Here is a 5,855-nt window from a genome sequence, read left to right as displayed (position 1 = left end):
ACTTATTTTTCAAGACTAATCATCTTGGCTCCCTCGTATCTGCCATTAGTATACATATAGGGCTTCAATCTATAGTTGGAAAAAGATAAAAATTTGTTTTGTACACAAAATACAAAACTCTCCTAACACAGAATCAAGAAGATATAACTTGTAAGTTTCAGTATTCTAGTTAAAAAATATATGAAGTGGTGATAAAAGGATATTTGAGTATTTTAATAATACTAATTTTGAGAACGTGTGTTGTAATTGCATGTTTGACCTCTATTATTATATAAAATCTTCATAGGTTTAATCTCATGTTGAAATATTATTTATATGAACTCTACCTTCTAATTATACTCACCAATTAAATATTGATATTATGTCTATGATAATGAGGAAATAATTACTCAGAAATGATCTTCATGATTATTATTGTAATATTTACGGTGGTATATAGAAAGTTTCTGTTACATTTTTGGAAGTTTAACCATATGTAATTTGAATGTTGCTTAATATATTTTTGTTTAATGTTTAATAATTAAGTAGATATTTTATTTCATTTTGATTTACTGCAAGTGAAAAATTGTAATTCAATTCTAAAATATATATATATATATTAGTGGGAAGCTCCAAAGTGCAAAGTTGGATTACCATTTTACCCCTACACTATATAAAAATATTATAAATTATATATTAATTAATTATTAATTATTAATCCAACTCAAAAGTTAATTTTTTATTTATCAATTACGAGTTATGTCTCTTCAATAGCTCAATCTCATTTTCCAGCAACCATACAACTTCAACTATATAAATCGTATATTATTTTATGTTTTCAAAGCATTTAGTTAGTTTTTCGTATTAAATTAAATATTTTCTGTTTTCAAAGCATTTAGTTAGCTTGCCGTATTAAATTAAATATTTTCAGTTTTCTAAACATTTAACTAATTGAATGATATAGCTAATGCATAGACTCTTCAGTTTTGAAATATGAATAGTTTTCTCTCTCAGTTTTCTCTCTCTATATATATATATATTAATTATCACTTTTTACTTCTAATCCTTTTTATAGTTTTCTCTTGTATTTGCTTAGCCTTTGTGTTTGCTAATTACTAATTTTTATTTATTTTTCTTTGCTTTAGATCTTTCTTGCAATTGTGAACTCTTCCCTTCTCCATTGCATCATCAGGTACATAATAGATATGATAGTCATATCATTGGAATTATGCTTAGTCATGAAGAAGGTAAACATACATTAGGTCAATTCACTAGGAATCTTTTTTAGTTTGTTAAGACGTGTCTCATTAGGAAATATAGAGAACTCGTATTGTTTGAGATTCATAAATTAGTAGTAAATACTAGAATGAAATGGGTCAAAATAGAGTGAAATGAATAGTGAGAATGCATATGCCGACTCTAAGAATCATGTAATTGAGGTATGGTTGTAATGGGATTAAAAAGAGTAATAGAAGTAGATGGATCGTTGTAGCCGATAAGTAACTGCTAACAAATTGATATACAAACAATATTAGTTTTGTCATCTATACTATATTGTTACATGTTATAGGTTTGACCAAATGATAGCAGAAGCTTTCACTAGAAAACAAAGTAAAGGCTTAATGTTGACCAAACAACATGATCTGAACTTGCGTGTTTGGGTCCAGTAATCTCAAATTGGACTTTGGACTACCATTACATATATACATAGCATATGCATAATCATAAACAAGGATTGTGTCATTGTCTTTAGAAAATTGCACCACTTTAGTCAGTTGCACCCCTGATGCTACCAAATCAGTTGGATTATTTCAACCATTTGTATTAAGTTCTAGCTTGTTTGTGTATATGGATTGATTATGTTATATTTTGTAATACTATTATATTTAAACAATTTAGTTAATATTCTCATATAAAATTTACACATGAAGGATTCATAATCTTGAATCAAACAAAGAAAGTTGTACATGCAATTATCTATTATAAATATATATGATTTTTTTCAAGTGTACCCCATGAAATTGACAACGATACATTATCCATCTTAAAGAAGACATATGTGAATCAATATTTCTACATTATGAAATACAATTTTTATTCGGAAACAACATCTTGATATGTATGTGGATATAAGGAGGAGGAGACCATAGTTTCTTAAAAATAAGACACAAACTTTAAGATATGAAACATTTACAAACATAATCAATGCTACTTATGTTTACCTATAAACTATATGTTATTGAAATATTAAAAAAATAAGGAAAGTGTCACATTGAGTATAAGATATATGAGAACTACATAAGAAAAATGTTATACCGATTCAATTGATTGTTTATAGCTACAAACAATTACTCTTTCCTAAATTTAGTCACTTATTACTTACATGTTTTAGCATCATCTATATCATGCACTTCGATCAATTTCACTAGATATGTGTTATTTTTCACCGCCAACATATATAAGATAATTCTAATATTTTTGTCCACTAAAATTTAAACCAGGGACTAAATGATTCCCCAGTATTAAATCACTAGGCCACAAGCCCACAACCCAGTCCTCTAAATATTTTTAATAGTATATATTAATAATAAAACAAAATATAACTCAGGCATTGTTTTTGTTATACAAGCAAGAAATACTACAGAGAACATATAGTCCTATTTAAATTCTTTAAAATTTCTTTTTGCCAGCAAATTATATGTATAGTTTTTTTTTTTTGGTAAAAAAATTATATGTATAGTTAATAGTTAATACAATACAATTAACGTTGAACATGGATATATAGCTGGAAAAATATTTATTGTCTTATAGATCAAAAAAAGACTTGTTCATATAAAAGAGACTAGAACCTTTAATGATATTTGAACTTTAGATTTCTTGAATGTGAAGTGAAATTGTAATCATTCATCCTCTTACATAATCATTAGGACATACCAATTCTTCAAAGTGATTCAGTATGGCTATTTACCAGAAAAATTGCTACTATTCATTTAAAAGTTGAATTTGTAAAAACAAGGATAAAGACAAATATACTATGATTGATCAAACTCCTTTTCTTTGTGGCTAAATTGGTATAACAAAAATAAATTAGAGAGTATAATTTATATTATACTAAGAATAAGGATAATAATAAGAACAACTACCCTAGTTTTACAAGGTAGGAGTAAAACTGAATACACATTATTCTTTTTAAATCTCACTTGTACAACTACACTCATATATTATTCTTGTTGTTATTGTAGATTGTATGAAGAACAAGGATAATAATAAGTATAAATACAATGACAAGTAAAAATAGGAGCAAAAAAAAATCAGAAGATCGTGAATCTTTTGTATTATTAGAGCTTTTCAATAATGTCTTTCGTACCAGTAGATGAGATAATATTTCTCTCCTATCTAAATAGATGTGGTCCTGCCTTGAGGATACTTACCTACAAGCAAGCAAGGACAAGGAATTTCAATTGAAGTAACAACTTCAAACCATAAATTTGGGATCTAAATCAATAGATGAATACATTAAAGAGTTCAAAGGAATATGTGATAGTCTTATGGCTATACACAAACCTTTGGACGAAGATAACAAGGTTATCAATTTTGCTAGAGGCCTTGGAAGTAAGTACAGAACTTTACACACTGTGATGCTAGGAAAATGCCTTATCCTACATTAACACAATTTGTGAACTCTCTTAGAGGGTTCGAAATGAGAAAAGATACAGATGAGAAAGTTGAGAACACGCCTCGACTCCAATATGGCTTTTGTGGCACAAAAGAGTCAAGGAAGAGGTCGTGATTACTATAATAGAGGAAGAGGAAAACAACAACGTGGAAGGGGATTTCGTAGAAACTCCTCTTAACCTCAATCTGGAGGAGAGTATTGTTCGGACAGATCCATGCCAAATTTGTGACAGAAATAATAGATGGGATTACTTATATCAGTCACAACAAGAAATACCGCAAGCGTTAGCAACAATGTCAATTGGTGAACGGATTGATAATAATCTCTACACGGACTCAGGTGTTAGCAATCAACATGTATTCTTGACTATCCTTCTCCGTTTAAAGGTACTGATTGTGTTATGATAGGCAATGGTGACAAATTAGGAATAACACACGTCGGAGATAAATATATTGAAAATATAATCTTCATCTAAAGGATGTCTTTGTCGTGCCTAAACTAAAAAAGAATCTTGTTTCTTTTAGTAAATTTGTGACATAGAATTCATGTTTTCTAAAAGTTATTGGCAAAGGTTCTACTGTTAAGTACATGAGAACGGGCACAGTTCTGGCAAAAGGGAATAAAAAACAAGACTTGTATGCCTTGGAAGGAACTTACATGCCACCTTGACAACTACGAAGACAGAGAAGAATTCAAACACAATTTGACATCAACGATTAGGACACCCACATTCAAGAATTCTTAGTCTCTTACATAGCAATAAAATGATTGATGTCCAAAGTTGGAATAAAGAATTTTCAGTTTGTTTAAGTTGTCAATTGGGAAAAACTGTATATTACCTTTCCAGGTATCAAATAAAAGGGTACTTGAGCCATTAGCAAAATTACACAGTTATTTGTGGGAACCAGATCCCCTGTGGCATCACCTCAAGGAATAAAATACTACGTTACGATTGCGCTAGATTTACTTGGATCTACCCTTTAAAGAAGAAATCTGACTTGTTTCTATCTTTTTGAACTTTCAAAAACTAGTAGAAAATCAGTTATCTACGAATATGAAAGTGTTTCAAAGTGACGGTGGCGATGAATTTAATAGTTTGGGTTTTGTGAACCACTTAGCTCAAAATGGCATATAACAACAAGTTTCTTGTCCACATACACCTGAACAAAATGGAGTCGCCGAAAGAAAATATAGACATATTATTGAAACTGGCATGACTTTGCTTTTTAATGCAAAAATACCGTTGTTCTTATGGGTTGAAGCCTTTTATGACTGTCGCCTTCCTAATAAATAGAATGCCTACCAGTACATTGATTATGAAATCTCCGTTCTCAAAGCTACATGGACACTCACCTAATTATAACTCTCTGAAAGTTTTTGGGTGTCGATGCTTTTCATATCTTAAGGGACAGAATAAAAATAAATTCCAACCAAAAACGTTCCCTTATGTGTTCATAGGCTACAGTCTACTTCACAAGGGATACAAATGCTATCATCCTCATACGAGGAAGGTTTTTATTTCAAGACATGTTATTTTTCATGAATTGTATTTACCTTATGTGTCTACTAGTGTTGATCTCTCTTCCATAATGCAAGCTAGCAACAACAATTTATCAACGCAAGTTGGCAGTAGCAACCCATCAAATCTCACTCATCCAAAGTCCCAGGTATTGACCTCTTTACCTTGTGCTGCACCTTTACGTGAAGTTAATCCTATTGAGCCCATTGCCCCTACATCACCAGATATGCAAATAGAAAATACTCACCCTATGCTCACCCCGGGTAAAACACAAACTTTGCCTAATCCTACCTTTCAATCCCATAGTTTCAAAACTTTCTTACAACCTGATATCTCTGCAGAACCGAAAATAATTAAATCCGCTCTTTCTAAACCACATTGGTTGTGTAACATCCGGCGATTTGAAATAATTATGAAGAAGCTTAGAATTGGAAATAGTCATTTTTGGAAAGATTTAAAAATCTGAAAATTTGGCTAAGTATGGAAAAAGGATGAGTTTTGGCCAACTTTGAGGAGTCATAACTTCTAACTCAGGATGAGTTAGTAGTATTTCCAGTTATGGTTGCATAGCTCGTGGAATGGTCTTTCCAACGCCACCGAGTTTGCTCAATTCCGAGTTCGTATGAGCGAGTTATGCCCTTTAAAAGTTGGGCAGTTGGCAGGGAATCCGTCCGGAAATTT

Source organism: Solanum tuberosum, unplaced genomic scaffold (genome assembly GCF_000226075.1).
Source record: "Solanum tuberosum cultivar DM 1-3 516 R44 unplaced genomic scaffold, SolTub_3.0 scf00400, whole genome shotgun sequence".
NCBI classification, from domain to species: Eukaryota; Viridiplantae; Streptophyta; class Magnoliopsida; order Solanales; family Solanaceae; genus Solanum; species Solanum tuberosum.
This window is presented reverse-complemented; position numbering follows the sequence as displayed.